Source organism: Anabrus simplex, chromosome 6 (assembly GCF_040414725.1).
Source record: "Anabrus simplex isolate iqAnaSimp1 chromosome 6, ASM4041472v1, whole genome shotgun sequence".
Lineage (NCBI taxonomy): Eukaryota > Metazoa > Arthropoda > Insecta > Orthoptera > Tettigoniidae > Anabrus > Anabrus simplex.
In genome coordinates, this window is record NC_090270.1 from 5,204,342 (window position 1) to 5,230,745 (window position 26,404).

Genomic DNA, 26,404 nt, shown 5'->3' on the forward strand with positions numbered 1-26,404 from the left:
GGAAGTCGCCTCAAGTCTTAACCCTCGCCAAACGGCGGAAAACAAGTGATGGCGGATGAGAAACGAGGGCAGTTCTTTACCACTACCCCCAGTAATCCCCTACAAGGATCTAGATATCTCAAGGAGTCTTGATTGAACCTGTACGGAATTTCTGCTTCAATCAGAATGTGCATACGGTTAACTAATGTTCTCAGTCTGTGCACATTACACTGTTGCTTACGAGACGATCCAAACGTTTTCAATTGAGTAAACACAATCTGATCCACAGCTAGTGATATATTCAGGTATTGTTTTCCATTTTGGCACTAACATATAACATTTTAGTCCTTATCTCAATAATAACATTAACAAGCATATGTAACGGTAACTGAAATATTAGCCTCTGAAATTACGAAAAATGTCAACGACATTCTATGCTGCCCTTTACCATTTAAGAAAATAGATTTTATATTGAAAATCTTCTGAACGAAAAAGGAAATCCTCCTGATGACGTTGGGATCAACCGAGCTGAAGGGGAGGACAACTGTGATGCCGGTGTAATTGCGCACGAGGAAGTGGAAAGCAGCAGGAATAGTGGGAAGACTCCACACAGAGTAATACGATTAGCATGGAATGTTGGTAAGGTTCCTTCAGATTGGACAAAAGCAGGAATTGCACCTATCTATAAGCAAGGAAACAGGAAGGATTGCAACAACTATCGAGGTATCTCATTAATTAATATACCAGGCAAAGTGTTCACTGGCGTATTGTAAGGGTCGGTGCGACCAGTATGAGAGGTAGTTGGATGAAAACCACAGTGGTTACAGACCACAGAGGGTCTGTCAGGATCAGATTTCCACTATGTGCCAGATCTAGAGACAGAGTTCCGAGGGAAAAGATGTTCACCATACTGCGGGACTATGGGATTAAGGGTAGATTATTAAAATCAATCAAAAGCATTTATGTTGACAATTGGGCTGCAGTGAGAATTGATGGTAGAATCAGTTCTTGGTTCACGGTACTTACAGGGGTTAGACAAGGCTGTAATAATTCACCCTTGTTGTTCGTAGTTTACATGGATCATCTGCTGAAAGGTATAAAGCGGCAGGAAGGGATTCAGTCAAGTAGAAGTGTAGTAAGCAGTCTGGCCTGTGGTGACGACTTGGAACTTGAAAATAGGTGCGATGAGTTTGGTATGGATATTAGCCTTTCTAAGACTAAAGTGATGTCAATAGGTAAGAGAACTGAATGTCAGGAATGGGAATGCAGAGCTGGAACACGTAATTCATATCAAGTATTTAATATGTGTAATATAGTAAGTGAGATTGAATCAAGGTGCAGTAAAACTAATGCAGTGAGCTCGCAGTTGCGATCAACTGAGAAGCAGTCAGGAGTGAGCTCGATGAGGGAAGCTGTACGCATAAACGGGCGAGAATATGTTACCTTGGTCATGGAGGGTAAGAGAAGTAGAGGGAGATCAAGATGACGATGGTTAGACTCAGTTTCTAACGATTTCAAGATAAGAGTTATAAAACTAAATGAGGCCTCACAACTAATTATAAACATAGGATTGTGGCGTCGATTAACGAATTCACAGAGACTTGGCCGACTGAACGCTGGAAGGCGTAACGGTCTATAAAGAAGTATGTATGTATGATGCATATAATCTGTTCCGGAATATGTGCGGAACGCAGAGAGGTGAAAGAAGGTGCGGGCTTGAATGCGTCTAACTACAATACCAACAACTGAATAAAATTTTTAACACAGGTTATATTTCTTTCGATATATATATATATATATAAAACTTAACAAATTTCCACTACGTGAAATATCAGTCAGGTACAGGTACTCACAAGGTTTAAAGAGGGACGGACATATCCCGATTTAATAGAACTTGCTCCAGAAATTACAATATTTAGTTTTCCAAGAGGCACCCTCACTATTACAAAACTTGGAAAAGAGCTTGCCCGCTCTCGATTTCTCACAGCCCACTGCAGGCGACATTACATCAAAATATTACAATTTCTGGCCTCACAAGGAGCGAATTACAAATGGAAATAGTTTAACACAGGGGTATCTAGTATCCAGCCTACCGGGCCTTTGCGAAAAAGAAAACAAACAGAATGGAGGCGTACACTGCGCTCCTGGATAATGAAATGTTAAAAACCTACAGAGCTCTCGGCCGATGAAACAGGGACTTGTTCCAAACTACTGAGCTGGCTCGTATGGAAATTACTTTAATATATTACAGGAAAGAAAGGTTGCGAAAACGTAGTCACCTTAAACCAAGATGAAGGGGAGCTCGAGAGGGTAACTCACTCTCTATCCCCGATTTACAGTGAAATACTTTGTGAAATTTTACATGGAAAGGAAGAAATTTACCTTACAACGGTTACATAGTTAGAAATTCGGACGTTCCCCTCGGATAGAGCTGCGGAGGTAGCTACAGAAAAAAGAAATTATGTGGCCATTAACTGGTAGATGTTCTGCTGGCCGAAGAAAGAGGCGCCCCGCCTCCTGCCTTAACACACACACTTAGAAAGACGGCGATCAATTGAAAAGGGAGCCCGAAAAGCCGCAGTTTATATACCCTTAGGGAAGGTTCGAGAGAATTCAGCATTAATCCGGCCACACCCTCTCAATTTTTATTGGCAAATTCAAAGTGAACAAGAAATGCGGGATAGGTTGAAAATTAATTACAAAAATTTATGATTGGCCAGATTCAAAACTGCCGAAAAGAAAAGGAAGTGTTGTCAAGCCAAAAATAAATGAAAGCTTCAGGTATGGATAACCTAGGAATACGAAACTTCTTTAAGTTATAGGTTCTTCCACCTTGCACCAGAGTGCATGATCAGGGTTGTTGGTAGTGAAATCTGTGGAAAAATGTCCAAACTTCTTGATGTTTACCAAAACAAAACAAGGAGAAATTCAATCAGTTTAGGAAACTTCACAATAATACAATTACTTAATATTTCAGTAGTGGCATCTTCTGATTAGAGTTCTAAGTTCATGTAGTATCAGTTTCACCTTTTGGTCGATAGAGGAGTTTATTAATGCGCTTATTTTGAATGAGCGGAGTTGAGGTGTACCTCCCGGTACATAATCTTTGAATCTGACATTTTTCTACATATATTTTAAATTTTTCGGGAGTTTTATAAATCCCATGTTCAGTTCGCTTGTCAGATTTGACGTAGAGCGTCCCATAGGCGTACTTAGTAAATCAATTCATTTCACTGGCACTGGAATTGACATACACCCCTCGCAAAAATGTCGTAGCCATTCTTCGAAGTTTCGGTTCCCTTCATTTTTTCTCTGATTACTGTTAATAACGGTTCATGTTTGTGGGTTACTGTAGTCACGTCCTAGTTCGTGAACCATGAGCAACGGCTGAGTGGCCTAGTATGTGGTCCTGAGAGTCGGGATACCAGTTGCTATGGAATGGGAGTGGGCATCTCGGACATATTCTGAGTCATGGCCCTCCTTGTGCTCAGGCGGCTAGGACTATACAATTCACCGGTGGTCCATAACCCGTTAGAGGAGAGATCCAGCTTCATGAATTTACCGAGCTCAGAACACTTTAAGCAAGCCTCGGACCTATGGGAGTAGCGCAGGCCCACTCCCATTTGACAGGCGAGGGACTCCTTGGAAACAACATGGCGAACGAAATGGAATTCGATGGGGAGCTATCAATATTAATGGGGCGTATGGAAGAAAGAAAGTAGAACTGGCTGAGTGAGCAAAGAGGATGCATCTGGATGTGCTAGGAGTAAGTGATATTCGGGTAAGGGGAGATAACGAGGAGGAGATAGGAGATTATAAAGTGTACTTGACAGGTGTTAGAAAGGGAAGGGCAGAGTCTGGGGTAGGGCTCTTTATCAGGAATACCATTGCACGCAACATAGTTTCTGTTAGGCATGAAAATGAGCGAATGATGTGGGCAGATTTGTCAGTTGGAGGAATTAGGACAAGAATTGTGTCCTTGTATTCACCATGTGAGGGTGCAGATGAGGATGAAGTTGACAAGTTTTATGAAGCATTGAGTGACATCGTGGTGAGGGTCAACAGCAAGTATAGAATAGTGCTAATGGGCGATTTCAATGCGAGAGTTGGAAATACAACTGAAGGATACGAAAGGGTGATTGGTAAATGTGGGGAAGATATGGAAGCTAATGGGAATGGGAAGCGTTTGCTGGACTTCTGTGCTGGTATGGGTTTAGCTGTTACGAATACATTCTTCAAGGCTATTCACCGCTACACATGGGAGGCTAGGAGTACCAGATCCATAATAGACTATATCTTAACAGACATTGAATTCAGGAAATCTGTTAGGAATGTACGAGTCTTCCGAGGATTTTTCGATTATACAGACCACTATCTGATCTGTAGTGAACTAACTATCTCCAGGCCTAGGGTAGAGAAAGTGAAATCTGTCTGCAAACGAATAAGGGTAGAAAATCTCCAGGACGAGGAAATTAGACAGAAGTATATGGATATGATTAGAGAGAAGTTTCAAACAGTAGACAGTAAGCAGGTTCAGGATATAGAAAGTGAATGGGTGGCATACAGGGATGCTGTAGTAGAAACAGCAAGGGAATGCCTAGGAACAGCTGTGTGTAAAGATAGGAAAATGCGAACATCTTGGTGGAATGATGAAGTGAGAACAGCTTGTAAACGTAAAAAGAAGGCTTATCAGAAATGGCTCCAAACAAGGGCCGAGGCAGACAGGGATTTGTACGTAGATGAAAGAAACAGAGCGAAACAAATAGTTGTTGAATCCAAAAAGAAGTCCTGGGAAGATTTTAGTAATAACCTGGAAAGGCTAGGTCAAGCAGCAGGGAAACCTTTCTGGACAGTAATAAAGAATCTTAGGAAGGGAGGGAAAAAGGAAATGAACAGTGTTTTGAGTAATTCAGGTGAACTCATAATAGATCCCAGGGAATCACTGGAGAGGTGGAGGGAATATTTTGAACATCTTCTCAATGTAAAAGGAAAACATCCTGGTGGTGTTGCGAACAGCCAAGCTTATGGGGAGGAGGAAAATGATGTTGGTGAAATGATGCTTGAGGAAGTGGAAAGGATAGTAAATAAACTCCATTGTCATAAGGCAGCAGGAATAGAAGAAATTAGACCTGAAATGGCGAAGTATAGTGGGAAGGCAGGGATGAAATGGCTTCATAGAGTAGTAAAATTAGCATGGAGTGTTGGTAAGGTACCTTCAGATTGGACAAAAGCAGTAATTGCACCTATCTATAAGCAAGGGAACAGGAAGGATTGCAACAACTATCGAGGTATTTCATTGATTAGTATACCAGGCAAAGTATTCACTGGCATCCTGGAAGGGAGGGTACGATCAGTCGTTGAGAGGAAGTTGGGTGAAACCCAGTGTGGTTTCAGACCACAGAGAGGCTGCTAGGATCAGATTTTCAGTATGCGCCAGGTAACTGAAAAATGCTACGAGAGGAATAGGCAGTTGTGTTTATGTTTCGTAGATCTAGAGAAAGCATATGACAGGGTACCGAGGGAGAAGATGTTCGCTATACTGGGGGACTATGGAATTAAAGGTTGATTATTAAAATCAATCAAAGGCATTTTTGACAATTGGTCTTCAGTGAGAATTGATGGTAGAATGAGTTCTTGGTTCAGGGTACTTACAGGAGGTAGACAAGGCTGTAATCTTTCACCTTTGCTGTTTGTAGTTTACATGGATCATCTGGTGAAAGGTATAAAATGGCAGGGAGGGATTCAGTTAGGTGGAAATGTAGTAAGCAGCCTGGCCTATGCTGACGACTTGGTCTTAATGGCAGACTGTGCCGAAAGCCTGCAGTCTAATATCTTAGAACTTGAAAATAAATGCAATGAGAATGGTATGAGAATTAGCCTCTCGAAGACTAAATTGATGTCAGTAGGTAAGAAATTCAACAGAATTGAATGTCAGATTGGTGATACAAAGCTAGAACAGGTCGATAATTTCAAGTATTTAGGTTGTGTGTTCTCCCAGGATGGTAATATAGTAAGTGAGATTGAATCAAGGTGTAGTAAAGCTAATGCAGTGAGCTCGCAGTTGCGATCAGCAGTATTCTGTAAGAAGGAGGTCAGCTCCCAGACGAAACTATCTTTACATCGGTCTGTTTTCCGACCAACTTTGCTTTACGGGAGCGAATACTGGGTGGACTCAGGATATCTTATTCATTAGTTAGAAGTAACAGACATGAAAGTAGCAAGAATGATTGCTGGTACAAACAGGTGGGAACAATGGCAGGAGGCTACTCGGAATGAGGAGATAAAGGCTAATTTAGGAATGAACTCGATGGATGAAGCTATACGCATAAACCGGCTTCGGTGGTGGGGTCATGTGAGGCGAATGGAGGAGGATAGGCTACCTAGGAGAATAATGGACTCTGTTATGGAGGGTAAGAGAAGTAGAGGTAGACCAAGACGACGATGGTTAGACTCTGTTTCTAACGATTTAAAGATAAGAGGTATAGAAGTAAATGAGGCCACAACACTAGTTGCAAATCGAGGATTGTGGCGATGTTTAGTAAATGCACAGAGGCTTGCAGACTGAACGCTGAAAGGCATAAGAGTCTATAATGATAATGTATGTATGTATGTAAATAGAGGATGGACGCCTAGTGTGTCCTATGATCACGACTGGTGGCAGTGGCGCTCCATCTTATCGCCTACTTCATTCAGCGTACATGCGATAGCGGGAAGGGATGTTTTGTATGTTTATTTTATTGATAGAAAATTGAGTTGTAATCTTGTATATGTGCTGTGAAAGAGATGGCAATAGCTCATTTGAGAGCAGAATTGAAGAAAATGGGCGGAAAAATAGTGGAATAGAGTTGACAGAACGAGAAGTAAAGAATACAGCAATCATTGTAAGGTATTGTGGGCATGTTATTGTTGTGGAGGATAGTGTTCCGTAAGGTGCTGCTGCACACGCACCCAGTTCCCGAGAAGAGGTAATTAACTATTCAAGATATAAATCCCCGACCCGTGAAACCGAACCTAAGGCCCTTTGAACCGAAAGTCACTAGGCTGTCTTCTCAGGCAAGGAGAGATTCTGTTAATTCTGAGTTCTGTAAGGGCGAGGTCTAAAGTTATGATTTGTTAGAAGGGTACGTAAGCTCTTTACGGCAGAAGTAAATGTCTCATACATGAAATCGGTGGATTATTTAGTGTTTAGAAATTCTGATATTGATTTCAGGGCCGTCTGTACCAGTAGCGGCGACAATAACAGTTTCACATTACAGGTCATTTTGTTATTCGGGATACAATTAATTTTATGAGTTCAGTATTCAGGTTCTAGCGGCGTATGCAGCCAGTGTTTCCGGAAGGTGCGATAGTCTAGCCCTTGTTTTGTGCTATAAATAAACAGTCCACACTTTGAAACATCCCTACACAACTCCATCTTGAGATCAAAAATACGTGTAAGATTTACGTCTAAGTCAGTTACCTATAACTCAGAAAATATTCCTATACTAGCTGATGTACCCGTGCTTCACTACGGGATTCTCAGAAAGACTGACTTTGTGGATTTCCTAACTAAAGTCAACATAGGTCATTACGAAAACGTCACTAATTCCTACTGATTAGGGGATTAGGGATTAAAAGCAATATTATCATATAAAATACTCAATCAAATTAAAAACAGCGCATTTTCTCACTTTTAACGAACAGTACTACGGTGTCGATCTAACAGTCCAAAGTTTCAGAGCTGGAATGACCAGGCCGCAGACAGCCGTGAACACTCCTGTGCTATTGTTCCGTGAAATATGCAAACTGCTCATTCCAATCAGTGCCTCAGAGTAGGGATTGAATAGCTCGAATGCTATTATAAAAGAGTGTGGTATGTACCAGTAGTATCAGAAAATTTATGAACCAGAGGAATGGCAAGCTTAAGACGAAAGTTATCAAACTCCTCAGCTACTTCCCGTCAATATTCAGCCAGGCTTTTATACTCGGTACGACCGGGCGAGTTGGCCGTGTGGTTAGGGGCACGCAGCTGTGAGCTTGCATCCGGGAGATTGTGGATTCGAACCCCACTGTCGGCAGCCCTGAAGATGGTATTCCTTGGTTTCCCATTTTCACACCAGGCAAATGTACCTTATTTAAGGCCAGGGCGGCTTCCTTCACACTCCTAGCCCTTTCCTATCCCATCGTCACCTCAAGACCTATCTGTGTCGGTGCGACGTAAAGCGAATTAAAAAAATACTCTGTACGCAGCAGTAATCCTATCTATCGGAGATGAGTGGCAACAGAAGACACAAAGCACATCACAACAAACAATGGTCAATGTAATGTTATTGTTGATAAATTTTATGAGCTATCTATATTGTAGGCCTTCACATTTAGTTTTGTTTCGATTCTGTGACAAATTATTACGTCTTATAAAATTATTTATAGCGTAGACTGTACTTCCTTATTCTTCGACTTTACATACCGATTTTCATTAAATTCTGTTTACCCATGTTCTCGTGACTCGGCGCTGATATGAACTTAGTAACAAAAATCCAAATTCATAAATATCTCTGTGATCATAGTCGATAACAATGTATAACACATAAATTATTAGAAATTTAATACTATATAACTTTAGTTATCGATACGAACACAAATAACAGAAATATTTGAGAATTAAATATTAGGCCTTCCCCTAAACTACCATTTCATTCAGGTTGAATAAAATTATTTATAGCCTAGATTATAGTGACTTATTCCCCGACTTTGAATACCAATTTTCATTAAGATAGGACTACTAATAACACAAATCTTAGATAATTAAATTTTAGGCCCTCCCCTAAACTACCATTTTTCTCAGCGTGAATACAATTATTCATGGCCTAGATTGTATCGACTTATTCCCCGACTTTGCATACGCATTTCCATTAAATTCCCTTGAGCCGTTTTCTCGTGATGCGTGTACAGACAGACAGACAGACAGACAGACAGACAGACAGACAGACAGACAGACAGACAGACAGACAGACAGACAGACAGACAGACATAAATTACGGAAAATAAAAAAATGCATTTCCTTGTACTGTGGACACGACTGATACAGAAATACCATCCTTTTTAAATTCTGAGCAATGTACAGACAAAACTGTTATTTTATAATATATACAGAATTGATGAAGCTTCAGAGGGGTAACATGGCTACAGCCGAAACTAAACCTTTCCAGGAGATGAAATTTCTCCATCGCAACAAAGCTCAAGATAAAGAACATTTTGGCATCACTCATTTCTTTTTCGAAATAATCGGTATTTGTTGGTTCACCCATACGATTTTATCAATGTCCTTCAGAGTTGGTCAAGCATCATTACTCAGCAGGAGAACACATACTCAAGTCCAGATTACGCCATCTATTTGTGCGGCAATCGTCTCGTCATCTTCGACTTCAAAACTGGACAGAGGTCACACTGTGTGTGATGTCAGAATATAATACTGCAATCTACAGGACCTTCAGCACCAAATCCTTCGTATCCGTTTCTTCCTCAGCTTAGAACACGTTCTTTCGTATACAGAATGTTCGAACATTTCCTTGGGCTTATGGAGCAGCTAGCATTTTGAACAGGAATTCAATTCCGGAAACGGACAGATGCAAGAATAGTTTAATTTCAAATCAAGAATTTAAATCTCTTGCTTCTGTTGAGTTGTCCAATTAACTACATTTCTAACAGAACTCGTACGAACAACGTCTGCATTGCTTTTATAGTGGACCATAAGAGAAGAGAAGAGTATGTTGTTAATGTGACGCAACGAACACTGGATTGGGACCGATGACCTTCGATGTTAGGCCCCTTAAAACAACAAGCATCATAATCATCATCTGGACACTGGTTAGTCTCTCGTTCACCCACTGGAAGTGTATGGAGTGAAAACTGTCTATCTATAGAGGGTCCAATTTTTTCTTTCTCGTGTTTCTCTATCACTTTCCTTCAATAAAGAGTTTTACAGGTACAGTATATTTCCAATACATTTTTACCAAATGAATTGTTGGTTTATTCAGAATCGGAAGCGGAGAATTACAAAGAAGTCTCTTATGCACAACAGCTACAACAATTAATCTGAAATGGGGAAAATGCCTTGCGAACATTTACAGAGAACACAACATAAACTCATACACTAGCTTCTCTCGCATGGATTTCGTGATTTGATTTGATAAACGTAATCGTTCCTCGGCACTGCACTGAGACTTTGTCCGAAAATCCACAAGTATAAGAACTTCATGTACCTCAGAACCTCTCTGTGGTATTGCATTTAGGCGCTAAGATGAGCAGGCTTCTGGCATCGTTAACTCTAGAAAACGCGGAATAGAACTCTACATGTGAGAAACAGCTCTCTCTCAAGTATAAAAGGAAACAAGGGCCGATGACCTGCGAGTTGTCCGTACCGTTACGGCAAAGCTCTGATCTTGAATTCGGGAGATAGTGGGTTCGAATCCCATCGTAGGCAGCCCTAAATTTTCCATGGTTTCCCATTTTCACACCAGGCAAATGCCGGACTGTACCTTAATTAAGGCCACGGCAGCCTCCTTCCCACTCCTAGCTCTTCCCCATTCTTGTGAGACCGAATACCCTCGTTATGCTTGAGCGACGTTAGAAAGGACAGTTTACGCAAATAGTACAGAGAAGGGAAGAAGCTAAGTTATGGGAGAAGGAAGGATATTGCTAGAATATGTACAGAAATGGACGTTTAGGTAAGAGAAATGTTGCAGTAGGAAGATGTGGAGACGATACGGGACGTGGAAGGGGAAGAACCAAACGAAAGTAATTCCGAACTACTGTATTAGCTGTTCCGAGCCAGCTGTGACTCTGCCTGTACACGGTCAAGGATGGAATGGATCAGATTAGAGAGGCGAACTGGACAAGAGAGGGAATGTAGAGTGTATATCTCTGATGTCTGAAAATCTGCAGAATATAGCGCGTGACAACGTACCTCCAAGTCCTCTAAGATCAACAATCGAAATAGGTCGATTCCCATGAGTTACTAACTCAAATTGAAATTACTGTAATTGTCATGTTCTATAGAGCGCGCGGTGCGTTGTTTTCATACTGACTATCGATCCGAAGGTGGCAGTAGACAACAATGAGGTGATCTTGTACTGAATATGTGTACTTCCTATCAGCTTGAAACTACATTATCAAAAACTCACGGTTATTTGAAAGCTGTTCCATTCTGGGGTGTACAGAGTATTTTTATATATAAAACGGCTGTGCACTAACATAAATTCCGTATTTGCAGGGTTCGTGATGCTCGTGTACGTGATTCGTTTAGCAAGTGAACATCACTACCATTCTAAATTTCAATAGTTGTTGAATTATGATGAACGGCATGAAATAGCGACCGGGACAAGGTCCTTCCCACTCCTAGCCCAGTGACCTGACACAGTGGATACCCGGATCGAGTCCCGTTGGTGGAATAAATGTTCACCATGGTCGGCAAGGTAGTAGATCGCGGGACGAAAACCTCTCGATAGTGTTTGTATGGAGTGACGGCATGGTGATGGTGATTCTTCCGTTCGATGGAGACATTAAGCTTTGAGCAGACTCGACAATAGCCTCGTGTAGCACTCTCCCGTTCTCCGCGGGAGCTCTTGTATACTTTATCGAGCAAGAGCCCGTGCGGTTAGCACTGGATTCGAACCCCACTGTCGGTTGCCCCGAAGATGGTTTTCCGTAGTTTCCTGTCTTCACGCCAGTGTACCTGAATTAAGACCACGGCAACTACCTTCACACTCTTATTCTATTATTCTACCTGTGTCAGTGCTACATGAAGCAGATTAAAAAGAAACTTAGGTACTTTTGGAACTGGAAGGCCAGGATCACGTAACGATTGCCGAACGGTGAAGAGAGTCCCCAGGTAGCGCAATATTGGGTTGGAAGGTGGTTGAGGAGCTCGCGCAAGCACAACACGAACTGTTCAAATGTGGTGGCGTCCCATTTCTACCACTGATCTATCATGGGAGCGAGTCCCGCAGGGCCTTTAAGGAACTGGAATCACAGTTAAGGTGTGCTGTGAGGTGGACAGCAGACGATGTCCTCTCATGTGTTGATGGGGGATAATACCTCATGGGAAACACAATCCATATAGGGAATGATCTTCAATGGGGAAATCATATTAACGGTGTTGTTAAGAAAGATGCAGATCTCTTTATATGGTTATGGCCTGTGATAAGGATGTAAAGCAGACGGCGTATAAGTCTCTGGTACCCCCTGTGGGTGGGGGTGGTAGAATATTACCCACGGTATCCCCTGCCTGTCCTAAGAGGCGACTAAAAGGGGCCTCAGGGACTCTGAAATTTGGAGCGTGGGTTGGTGACCACGGGGTCCTTAGCTGAGTCCTGACATTGCTTCCACATACTTGTGCCAGGCTCCTCACTTTCATCTATCCTATCCGACCTCCCTTGGTCAACTCTTGTTCTTTTCCGACCCCGACGCTGTTAGGTTTGCGAAGGCTAGGGAGTCTTTCATTTTCACGCCTTCGTGGCCCTTGTCTTCCTTTGGCCGATACCTTCATTTTTCGAAGTGTCGGACCCCTTCCATTTTTCCCTGTGATTAGTGTTATATAGAGGATGGTTGCCTAGTTGTACTTCCTCTTAAAACAATAATCACCACCACCACCACCACTAAGACAGGATCCTCACCAGGATTACTAAAGGAAAGCAGCGTGATTTGTTCTGGGTGATTTCCGACAGTGTTACAAGAATCTTTCAAAGTTTAGGCTGAGAAGACCAGGCGAGATGCTCGACTATGTCGTATGTTCGGAGAGATAGCGTATGACCTAATGCTGAATACGTCACACACACCTAGCCCCCGAGCCGTTGGAATTAACTAATTAAGGTTAACATCCCCGACTCGGCCTGGAATCGAACGCGAGGCCCTCTGAACGGAAGGCCAGTACGCTGACCATTGAGCCAACGAGTCTCAGCATTTGCATGCTATGAAAGTTGGAAACCACGGAAAACCATCTTCAGGACTGTCAACAGTGCGGCTAAAGGCCACAAAGCTTTTCTTCGTTCTGATGTGTCATATTTCTGTGTATAGTAACAGTTAGCTAAGTGATGTGAGCGTCCCGAGCGTGCTCCAGCTGCTGTACTCTCCCAATGAAGGAAGGAGCAAGCTTCTTCTATATGAGCGAACTTAATGAAACGTGTTTTAAAAAATATCTTTGATAGTACGATATTATAATTGTGTTTTCTCGCGCACGAGGCGGAGTTCTGTTTTGTGATCCGACAAAATGAATTATTGATCCTTGGAAATTGAATTTTATCTTGTTTACTTACGCTACCTGAATGTAATTGGCGAACCCCTCTCAACACCTACAAATGCCTTTTGATATTGAAATGGCTGACTTCATATCTGAGAATCCCTACTAAGTTGTACGTGACGTTATAAAGCTCAATGCACCAGAGAAGACCTTCTGACCTTCGCGCACGTGAACTCCGGCTCAGGAATACCTCTGCGGAGGTTCGGACCTGCCTTCGGGCAGAATAACCCTTACCTTACCTTACCTGACCTTTGCGATCGATGTCCCGCGAAACTTGGGAGTCTTTAGTTATTCTTAAATTCCTTCTCTGACTCATCTTCTAACTTTCTCCCCATAATCAAAAACCTGCTCATATTAAACTAGGATTTTTACGAAAATAAAAATAAAAGAGCAGTGCCTATTGACGACTGACAACGTGACACCGTATCTGTGTTATGGAAACAGAACGATAACATCAGGACTTACACCTCCATTCGAGTTCAGTCAACCTGCTTTCGACTTTACCAAAACGGATTGAGAGTGTTGTCAAGAAGCGCCGACCAATATAGTGTCATATTTTGTGGCATGTCCTCCACTCGAACTGCGCAGGTGAAATAACAGGTGAAGTTTTTGTGTGACTGCAATTGCAAATCGAGTAGCAAAGTAGAACCACTATGGCAAAAGTCTCTCCCGAGTTCTTCTCGGTTTATTTTTTTAAGCATATTGAATTAAAATACTACAGCCACATTGCCGCTGTCGGTAATAACGCCATTTGTTTTACGAGCCATTAACTACATCGTTATGGTTTTTGCAGACGCCGAAGTTGTCGCGCACGAGTTCTTTAACGTGCCAGTACGAGGCTGACCGGACTGGATGATGAGGTACGAGTGTCGGCACATAGCCTACTCCTGTCAAACAACACCATCATCAGCGTCACTCCGTACGAACACACGAACGGGGCTCGAACCGTGTGGCCAGAGTCAACTGATACAAGACTGCTGGAAGATGATACGGATTCGGGGCTCCTCACGACGCTCAGTCAGCCAGTTGTTGCGAATAACATTTCTGCACTTCTCGATGTTATAGTTTCGATCTGCTCTTTCCGTATACTTGCAGAAATCACCAACGTTGTGCCCAGGCCCGCCTGCCAAAATAAAAATTCGGGCCACCACAAATAAAATGTAAAACCTATGAATAATTATTATAAATGTAACTACAGCAGGTAGAACTAATGCAATATATTGTCAAATTATATGGACAAAGGGATTGTTTGCCTCCGGGCTTGGCTGATCAAGTGCCAACCACTCAGTAACTACAGAACGCTACTCTTGAACGGATACTGAAGTCACAGTTATGATAATTTATTCGATTACAACATAGAAAAGTATAGAAACAAAATTCAATCAGAAAATGTCCAATTAAAGTTTGAAAAATATCAAAGCGCTCAGCTGGTAAATGTTACTGGCCAAAGAGAGCTTCTTTGAGTCGAATTCACTGTTAATTGTTGGAATACATTGCTGTCGAATAAATCTGTGGCAAATGTCGGGCTAAACGATAAGCATAATACGATCTCAGATGCACTACACAGCATCAGTTTTCATTGCTGATTTTGCTTTTGAATATTTTCGTACAAGAGCGTGTCACGGTGTCGCATTAGGCGGGGAGTCTGCGCGGCCCCACGTCACAGTAGCGCCGCTGAGGACGGGCCCTTGTCCACCCTACTTGTCGTGACGTACTCCCTTCTTTGCTCTTTGCAGTTTATTGCTCACCTTGATTGATCTCTTCCTTCCGGTATAGAAGAAAGCCAAGTGTCGGGCCTTCACGTCTAGTTATCTTTTGACTGTGGTAAAGGGAGTCGTTCTTCGTCCTCCCATTACGTCCTTTTAAGACTTCTTCTCATTTCGATAGTCATCTTGCTGTAGCTGGCTTTCACATGTTCAAAGCTATCAAACTCCGCAGCTTCTTTCCGCCAATATTCAGGCCACAAATCACATCACAACAATGGTCAATGTAATGTTATTGTTATGAGCTATCGTTATTGTAGACCTTCACATTTAGTTTTCTTCCAACTTTCTGCTATTAGTCTTTCATGACTGCCTCTTGCCTTATTCCTCAAGCGATCGTTGTTTTACGATTTTTTGTCATATTTGATAATGATGTTCACAATTTTCGTTGTGTATGTGGACCATCGCCAGTTAACATGTTACCAATGCTCGGCAACAAAACTCTAAACTCATTGTTCTATTGTCATAGTCAGTGAACCTGAATAAGACATAAATGATCGGAAATTGTATTCTCTGTAACTTTTGTTACGGTATGTAATACTTTTCGATACAACCAATAACATAGCTGTTTAAAAATTTTCTATGCACCTGGCACAAGTAAGTCGAGACAATACCAGGACTCAGCTGAGTGCCCCGTGATCAGCAGCCCACGCTCCAAAGTTAGGAGTCCCTGGGCCCTATTTTAGTCGCCTCTTATGAACTGAACGGTTTTTAGGTTGTATTAACTGTGTCCACGTTGCTTCCTCCTTACTATAAATGATTATTATTATTATTAACGAATATATCGCAATTGGGAAATATCCTGGTGGCACTTACAGTGGTGTGATACAACAAGCAATTCCATGGAAAGAAAATATTACAACATTCTAAATCCAGAATCATCGTATACACTTCTACTGCTTACAATAGCTTGAGCTTACTACAAGTGATAATAAACTAAAGTTAAGAGCATAATTTAATCGCTTATTGCAGAAACCCCTCATGTCCAATACGAGTGATTTTTCAGGAGAATAATAAAACTAAATAATTCTTCACGCAGAGTCACAATGTGAACCAGTTTTAATCTATGTTAACTGCATGGCATGTACACATTTTCCACAACTTTTGTCTCTTCATCTCACATTCACTGCGGAGATATAAATTATTAAATTTGTCGGTCATGAGCGGTTTTTAAAAACAAATGAACAAGTTATAAGTTAGTGTAGAATCGCTCTATTTCTCCCGAATGAGGGAAGTCAGCTTTGAATGTTTTCAAATCTGCCATTTGTTGTCACTTATCAGCGGCATTTCAGATGGGAATTAGCTCTCCTTCCTGCAATCCACCAATGATATTTTGAGTTTTCACCATACCAGGAGTATGTTTGATGTGTGAAAACTCCATGAAGTGTGATATTGAAAAACACTGCTTTCTTTCTCCAGGAGTTTTCCTTCCTTGTGATTTCATAGACACCACATTCTTCTTGTAATGCGCTGGCCACCACGATTTGAAGTCAAGAATATCTTCTTTATTCACCATGTGTACCGTGAAAGCTCTCTTAGAGCTAGAGGAGATGATTAATTCTGTGTATTCCACTGGCAAGTACACTCTATCAGTCTTTTTCACGTTTCTCTTCACAATACTTAAGTCCCTGTCACAAGGCAAGTCCTCTGATGGGTAAATATTGATGGACTTGGCTATCAATGTCAACATAAGCCGGATTACACAATGATTTTTCTTCTGGCCAGCGCAGCCGTTAGAGAAAGTATGGAAATGCCGGACATTTTTGGCAACATATTCATTTAGAAACTTCATTGGGGCTCTTTTTAGCTGTTGTTTCATCATACGCGTAGAATACACCCCTCCTAGATTTTAAATAGTGTATATTGAAATAAGCTGACGCAAATAGAATGAGGACAACTGGAAGCAACATGTAATCAACGCAAATGCCGCCGACATCTCTGCATACGATCAATTGTCCTATGGAACTTTTGAGCTCTTATTTTATGAATTAGTAGTCATTTAAGGTAGGACTTCTTATTTTCTTATTTTCACACTTAATTCTTCGCAGACATAACATGTATCAACCTGTGGTTGACCAAATTTCAAATTGAAATTTTCATTAAAGATTTTCCGGTAATACGAATGTGTAACTTTCACTTCAGGGTATTGCGACTGAAACAGAGCCCACATCTTTTTCACATTAAGATTTGATGACATGTATTTGTACTCTCTATTTGCATAGTGTGATTCATGAATTCGAAACTTCCTAGGATTAGCAGGTATGCCGCGTACGTCTTGAAATGTTGGTTCAAGACTAGGATCAACTATTTCATTTATTGGTACCGTATTATTTTCCTAATGGTTCTCAACTAACAATGTTACGTCAGCTGGAAATGCATTTCCAGACCGCTGTTTTCCCCGCATATCTTTGGGGGACCTACCAGATATTAATCTCCGCAATCTGTCATCAGAAACACATTACACGGATAAAAATGCCGGCTTACAGACTTGAACACGGCCATCAGAACTAGAGAGCCGATATTTGTACGTATGACCTTTGTGTTTGTTCTTGACAGGCAAGCTGGTGTTGCCTGACAATCTTGGACGTTTTCCTGCAATGTCACATACTTCTATTAGGCTCTGTAAGTAACCATCTTGCTCATTTTTAGTATCGAAATTTTCTTCTAGGTCTGGGAATCGAACTTTCTGTGGCTAGCACAAGATAAATGGGGGATTATCACTGAGTCTGTATCCGGAGCGTCACGGAAATAAACGGCCTGTACGTGACGGCTGAGCTTCAATGGGAGAGCTTATTGTTATTATTAGTTGCAAGTTACGGAGTTTCTTTCATGTTTTAGCTTTGCTCCAAGTTATTTCGTCTTGCTCAACTGGCCATTTGTTGTCTCCTGTCAATCAATCGTCGTTCTCCATTTCACTCACTGTTTGTCTTCTGAGTCTTTTCACATAAGAATGACAACTTCTCCCTGCTCAAACATTGTCGTTGTACTCTTTTAGTTTTGTGCGTTTGTTGTGTGAGGATCATAATGCAGGGAGGTGCGCGCCACGACCTCGCCGTGCTGAAAACAGTGAAATGGTAGAGCAGGAGTGAGGGGGAATGGCTCAAATATACGGAGAACCCTGCATGACACAAGCGATTCAGGGAAGGACGACAAGTAACAGCAAATTTGAAGAAGGGACTTGAATTATTTACAACCAGGGAAACCCCGAAGAATACGGTTATAGTAATGCGTCTATCAAAATAAAGGCAGAGAATGAGTAAGGGAACCTCCATTCCTGATACATTGAGGTTAGTTTGTTGATGGTTATGTGTCGTCATTTCAATATGTAACTAGTCAGGTTGGCAGCAGTGATGAACCATTAGGGCGGCGATATTTGCCTTACGCCACGAGTACTATGACAGGAGTGAATGTAGTTATGAGAAACCACGAAAACTATCTCGATGGGCGCGGACGATTAGGTTCGAACTCACTACGTCCCGAATGCGCGAATCGTGTGGGCAATTCGCAATCATTTTAAATACTTTAAGAACTGGAAAAATCCGAAATCACAATATTCGAAGCGACATGCACACATCTTTCCACATTAGACAAATGTACAAACACTTGTGCAAATTTTCTTTCCAAGAACACTTTTAACTAGAGCTCGTTGTATGCCATTACAACGACAGACAGACAGACAAGTGCTGCCACTCATCTCCGCTAGCTGGCAGCACTGCTACCCATTGCTCGAGGTCTTGTTAAGAAGTTACGGCGGGGATGGCGCATTTGCCAGGAGACATTTATTGTGTTATCCCTCTATGAGTTCATCTAGCCGCATCATTTCACAATCGTTCATCAACGAACTGATCAACTACATCAATACGCATCTCTACCTAATCAGAACAATCTACGCTTCACCCGTGCCAAGTAATACCACACAACCCCAGCCATTAAGTACTTTCTCCTTATTTAGTCAAGAGGACGAAGATTCCCCCATCCTCCACCCCACCTGCTTCAGAATGTGGCACCCAAACGCTTTAAACTTACATTTAGTCGACACTGGAAAGAATGTCTCCCTCTTGTGGCACCGACACAGACAGGTCTTATGGCGACCATGGGAAAGGAAAGGGCTAAGAGTGGGAAGTAAGCGGCCGTGGCCTTAATTAAGGTACAGCCCCAGAATTTGCCTGGTGTGAAAACGGGAAACCACAGAAAACCATATTTAGGGCTGCCGACAGTGGAGTTTGAACCCATTATCTCCCGGATGCAAGCACACAGCTGTGCGCCCCTAACCGCACGACCAACTCGCCCGGTGGATATGAAAAGAAAGCCGGTCCTTACGAGTGTGGTGACGGATCTTCAGTAGATATTGATGGTTTTGACTGTGACCATGTACAATCATAGCTTCTGTACTCTTAACATAAACCGGCTGCATTATTGAAACTGTTCGTAAAATTGATAATATCATTATTCGTTTCTGAGGAAGAACATTTAATTTGTCTTCTTTAAAAAAGGAACCACTTTGGTACTACACGCAATGAAGGTGACCACCTTCCATGTCGTAGATATTTCGATTACGGGAGACTCAAGGCCAACTCTACTTCACCCACAAACAAGGTTGTATCTTCCCCATCCCATGCCTTTCATAACTCTGTAAGTGCGGTGTAGGGGCAGTGTGCCTGTCTCTTACCGGAGGCCCCGGCTTTGATTCCCGGCCAGGTCAGGGATTTTTACCTGGATCTGAGGGCTGGTTCGAGGTACACTCATCCCACGTGCTTATAATTGAGGAGCTATCTGACGGTGAGATGGCGGCCCTGGTCTAGAAAGCCAAGAATAACAGCGGAGAGGATTCGTCGTGCTGACCACAGGACACCTCGTAATCTGCAGGCCTTCGGGCTGAACAGCGGTCGCTTGGTAGGCGATGGCCCTTCGGGGCTGTTACGCCATGGAGTTTGGTTTGGAAAAGTGAACAGAGAAGGAAGCGACACCCCTGCAAGCTCTTTAGCTTCCAGCTAGTTCTTCCGTCCGGTCTCGTGCATGTAGGACAGTTGGAAATAGTACGCCTTAATAAATGCTCCTCATAAAACCTTTGTAAAAATACTAACTGCATCTATTTATAACAATAATCACAAATGCCTCCTTTTCATGTGGCTCAGTTGGTTGAGTCGCTGTCCTTCTGAGTCCGAGTTCGCAGGTTCAAATCCCTGCTTGAGTCGGTGGCCCTTGAAACGGTGTTGAAATGGCAACAGTATCTGGCACGTTAATAAAAAATATACATACGTATATTAGCGTCACAAAACTGTAACATTATACTACTATATCTGTATCCTAGGCTTGCGAGGGAAACTAATTAACTATTTGCTTTACGTCGCACCGACACAGATAGGTCTTATGACGACGGTGGGATAGGAAAGGCCTAGGAGTGGAAAGGAAGCAGCCGTGGCCTTAATTAAGGTACATCCCCAGCATTTGCTTGGTGTGAAAATGGGAAACCACGGGAAACCATTTTCAGGGTTGCCGACAGTGGGGTTCGAATCCACTATCTCCCAGATTCAAGCTCACAGTTGCGCGGCCCTAACCGCGAGGGAAACTAATAGGACAAGGTAAACCCTACCTAGCATATGTTATGAAATATATTTTTCTTTGCCAACTAACAAAATAGCTATAGCCATGAGCTTTGCATTATTTATTTATTTATTTATTAGTGCCTTCTGTACAGTGGTGAAGTTAGGGCTTCAGGCCCTCTCGTACACTTAAACACATACTAATCGGAATCATAAATAAAATACTGAGATACTTAAAATAGTTATAACTACATAAACTAATAGAATTGAAATTAAATTTAAATACATTACTAACTGAATTAATATTAAAACTAATTAATATTAAAAACTGGTAAAAATGACTAATCCTCAGGCACGCATATATTCATACTTCAAGCTGTCCTCAGCAGGTCGTCTCGGCAGGTGACCTTAAATCGTGATTTTTTAAAAAAAAAACTAGTTTCTCTGACCTGAGCTGGCAGGGAATTCCATAATCTAGCGACAGTCACCACAATTGATCTATTAATTTTATTTGTGCGGTGCAGTGGAATAGAAATAATGAATTTAGAACGTGTATTTAAGTTGTGAAATGATGAAAAAAGATGAATTTATAAAAAATATACAGTGACTGACTTTCAGCTACCACTCTATACACCATCGTTGAAGTGTGTAGCTGCCGACGTTTATCAGACATCAGCCATGAGACAGCCTGATAGTATGGGGTGGTATGAACATCGTATCCGATGTTGTAAATAAATCGCTCGTTGAAGTTTAAGTGTTTCTTCTCTCGTTATGTCAACTAAAACGTCACAATAATCAAGAATAGGGAGAATGAGTGTCTGTATTAGTTTGGCCTGTATCTCAAATGGAAATACATCCCCCTGCCGTTTAAGAGGGTGAAGCACTCCAAAAATCCTTTTACGTATTTCTTTCGTGTGATCAGACCAATCAACTGTTTCATTAATCATTACGCCGAGATTTTTATCCATTTTACTGTAGGGAATAATGTTACAATTCAGTAGGATAGGCGGGATAGCGACATTGTTTGAGAAGCTCAGTAATTTTCGTGATCCAATTATGATTGCCTGAGATTTTGTGCAGTTTAGTATAAGAGAGTTTCGTTGTGCATATATACTGAGTCGACGGAGGTCATTGTTAATATCTTGTCTTGCAGTGTCAATATATTTGAAGATCGTCAGCGTAGAAGTGGTGTGTGTTATTTCCTGACACAGACGGTATGTCATTGATATGTCCGGCTCCATGGCTAAATGGTTAGCGTGCTGGCCGTTGGTCACAGGGGTCCCGGGTTCGATTCGCGGCAGGGTCGGGAATTTTAACTATCATTGGTTAATTTCTGTGGCACGGGGGCTGGGTGTATGTGTTGTCTTCATCATCATTTCATCCGCATCACGACGCGCAGGTCGCCTACGGGAGTCAAATCGAAATAACTACACCTGGCGAGCCGAACATGTCCTCGGACACTCCCGGCCATACGCCATTTTTTCCATTTCATTGATATAAATACCTGTGGGGCAACACTTTGTAAGTTTCATTTTCTATTTAGAGGGCTTGTCGTTTACTGTTACACGCTGTTGACGGTTACTCAAATAAGAACTAAACACGTTAAGCACAGCCAGATCGAAATTTAGCAGTTTCATTTTCTTTATCGTAGTCTGAATTACTATAGTGTCAAAGGCACTACTAAAGTCAAGAAGGATAAGTATAGTGAGCAGTCGTTTGTCCATAGCGTTTCTAATGTCTACAATAACGTAACCTTCAAAAGTGCTGTCGCAGTACTGTGACCCTTCTTAAATCCTGATTGCAGAGGGTCCAAAAGAGCATTTTTATTTAGGTATTCCAGAACTTGCTCGTATACTAAACGTTGCAAGGATTTAGAAAGCGCAGGGAGTATAGACATAGGACGACAGTCAGAGTGTGATTGTGGGTCTAAACTCGTAGGTAGAGGTATAATATTGGCTGTTTTCCAGGCAGTACGAAAGGTTCCGTTTAGTAAACAGTAGTTCAGAATGTGCGTCAGTAGTATTGGCAGAACAGCACCCATAATGTTATGTATAAAAATAATAGGAATATCATCTACATCTGTAGCCTTTGATTTAATGAAATACGAAGCCTTTTTAACCCGATTTTCTGCGATACTGTGAAATGTGAATGGTGGATTGGCTGGAGGGGAGGGCGGTGAGTCGGTGCAGTTATTTGGGGTAGGTTAAATATTTATTCTACTAAAGTAATCGTTCAGTTTGTCAAGTAGAATGTCAGGAGTTGTCTGTGTCTGTCGATGTTTTCCTATTCCCAGAGCTCTAAGTCGATCCCATGCGCGATTAGAATTTAAGTTGTTAGCTAAATTCCAGAAATATAAACACTTTTTATTTCTGGTGAACTGCTTTGTGCGTTGTCTTAAGATGCGATAAGATTCTAAGTCTGTGTCATCTAGGGTTTGTTTATAATGTCGAAATAACGAGTCACGGTGGGCCATCATTCTCTTGGTTTCATCATCTAGCCATGGACCAGAAGGGCGCGAAACCTGTATTCGACGTGTGTGTGTATTTCTTTGCCGCATTATTTGTATAAAATGTCACTTCTTTATTGCTTATCACATGACCATTATTATAATAACATTACCGTATTTATTCTAAACCAGAATATTGCATCTTTACTCAAACTGTTTATTCTTTAATTCATTGGCACCCCAGGAGTTTTAACGAATGTACTTTCATTAAGCATTTTATATATAAATATATTAATATAAGCTTCCGGAGTCCGACTCATTGGCTGAATGATCAGTGTTGAGGCCTTCGGTTCAGAGGCTCCCGGGTTTGATTCCCGGCCGTGTCGGGGATTTTAGTCGCGTCTGGTCAATTATTCTGGCTCGGGGACTGAGCGTTTGTCCCAACACTGTCCTCTTCATATTCAGACAACATACTACACTACCAACCACCAAAGAAACACACAACAGTGACTACATCCCTCCATATAGGGTTGGCGTCGGGAAGGACATCCGGCCGTAAAACAGGGCCAAATCCACAGTTCCCACCCGCCACCCCACAGATGTGGAAAAAGCGGTGGAATAGGAGAAGAAGTAGTAGTAGTAGTAGAAGAAGAAGAAGAAGAAGAAGAAGAAGAAGAAGAAGAAGAAGAAGAAGAAGAAGAAGAAGAAGAAGAAGGTTACTATTAGCTTCTAGAATCCGCACGAATCGACCACTCTTAGATCCAAGGACACTAATTTCCTTTTTAGGTACTCTACATCACCTAAACTCTGGAAGTTTAAACACCTATCAAAATAAAATTTTGGATGAATGCCCCCCCCCCAAACTGAAATCCTGCCTTTCTTCATAGTAATGTTATCTTACAATGCTTAGTGCTTCGTGCTGTTTTGAATATCAATCAATCAATCAATCAATCAATCAATCAATCAATCAATCAATCAATCAATCAATCAATCAATCAATCAATCAATCAATCAATCAATCAATCAATCAATCAATCAATCAATCAATCAATCAATCAATCAATCAATCAATCAATCAATCAATCAATCAATCAATCAATCAATCAATCAATCAATCAATACTGATTGGCATTTAGGGCCCAAGTGACAGATTTTCTATCTGTGTTTCCTAGCCTTTTCTTAAATGATTGCAAAGAAATTGTAAATTCATTGAAGTCTCCCTTGGTAAGTTATTCCAATCCCTAACTCCCCTTCCTATAAACGAATATTTGCCCCAATCTTTCCTCTTGAACTCTGGCTTTATCTTCATATTTTGATCTTCCCTACTTTTAAGGACACCACTCAAACTTATTCGTCTACTGATGTCATTCCACATCATCTCTCCACCGATAGCTCGGAACATACCACTTAGTCGAGCAGCTCGTCTCCTTTCTCCCAAGTCTTCCCAGCCCAAACTTTGCAACATTTTTGTAACATTGTAGGCAGGAGGGTACTCGGAATGAGGAGATAAAGGCTAATTTAGGAATGAACTCGATGGATGAAGCTGTACGCATAAACCGGCTTCGGTGGAGGGGTCATGTGAGGCGAATGGAGGAGGATAGGTTACCTAGGAGAATAATGGACTCTGTTATGGAGGGTAAGAGAAGTAGAGGGAGGCCAAGACGACGATGGTTAAACTCGGTTTCTAACGATTTAAAGATAAGAGGTATAGAACTAAATGAGGTCACAACACTAGTTGCAAATCGAGGATTGTGGCGACGTTTAGTAAATTCTCAGAGGCTTGCAGACTGAACGCTGAAAGGCATAACAGTCTATAATGATAATGTATGTATGTATGTATGTATGTATGTATGTATGTATGTATGTATGTATGTATGTATGTATGTAACATTTTTGTCGGAAATCACCCAGAACAAATCGAGCTGCTTTTCTTTGGATTTTTTCCAGTTCTTGAATCAGGTAATTTTGCTAAGGGTCCCATACACTGGAACCATATTCTATTTGGGGTCTTACCATAGACTTATATGCCCTCTCCTTTACATCCCTACTACAACCCCTAAATACTCTCATAACCATGTGCAAAGGTCTGAACCGTTTATTTACAATCATATTTATGTGATTAAGCCAATGAAGATCTTTCCTTATATTAAGGCCTAGGTACTTACAATGATCCCCAAAAAGAACTTTCACCCCATCAACGCAGTAATTAAAACTGAGAGGACTTTTTCTATTTGTGAAACTCACAGCCTGACTTTTAACCCCGTTTATCATCATACCATTGTCCACCGTCCATCTCACAACATTATCGAGGTCATTTTGCATCATATCATATCTATTTTAATTTAAAATAATATTCTGAAAAAATAACCATCTAGAATTAAGTTAGGGCGCACTCATTTTTGCTTGACTATTCAAAACTGTAGTGCTCTAAACATCTTACAAGTTTAAATTTATTCACATTTTGTAAACCTGTGAAGCTACTTGCTCCGCTAAGATGCCCCGACCTAGCTTCGCTCACATCGCAACTGTGCTGTACCCGTAAATACTTTCTGTCAACGAGTAAGATTTGTTCCTGTTCGTTCTAAGTCTGCAGTGTGCCTCAGAGATCATGGACAAGGGTCCAATCTGTAGTCTGCCTCGAGCCGCAGTCCTGAAATTCTTCAACCCTGTTAACTCCACCGCAGTGCCGGGAGTGCGGTTCGCCTCACTGGAGGTGACGATGGCGGCCTCTCTCACCGTCTGCCCGGACTATACAGACGTGGCCTTCTAAGCCTACTGAACCTCTGACGTTGCATTTGTGGAACAAATAAACTGAACATCTGAAAATCAATTTTTTTGGAATAAAAGAATTTGTTTACACGATTGTAAATTTTGTTAAGTATCGGATGAAAAGGTGTAGAAGAGGGCCCCCCTAGATAAATTTCACACTTCGGAAGACTTTACTGTCACGTTATGGCGAAACATTGAACTCCATCCAGATACGGTTGCTGTTGATTCAATTTCTGCAGGCTGCTCTTAGTTCCTCCTAATCGACAGCCACCTATGACCTAATACATGAACTTTCAATAGGGTAATGTGTTCTTTGGGCCGGCCCCGTGGTGTAGGGGTAGCGTGCCTGCCTATTACCCGGAAGCCCCGGGTTCGATTCCCGGCCACGTCAGCGATTTTTACCTGGTCCTGAGGGCTGGTTCGAGGTCCACTCAGCCTACGTGATTAGAATTGAGGAGCTATCTGACGGTGAGATAGCGACCACGGTCTAAACAGCCAAGAATAACGGCCGAGAGGACTCGTCGTGCTGACCACACGACACCCCGTAATCTGCAGGCCTTCGGGCTGAGCAGCAGTCGCTTGGTAGGCCAAGGCCCTTGAAGGGCTGTAGTGCCATGGGATGTGTTTG

At 41.8% G+C, this 26,404-nt stretch overlaps 1 protein-coding gene across 1 annotated transcript in view; it reads right to left on the reverse strand.

Moving 5' to 3' along the window:
* Window positions 1-26,404, reverse strand: part of Gyc32E (Guanylyl cyclase at 32E) — a 533,171-nt gene that overhangs the window by 384,086 nt on the left and 122,681 nt on the right. The gene's annotated exons all lie outside the window — the stretch shown is intronic.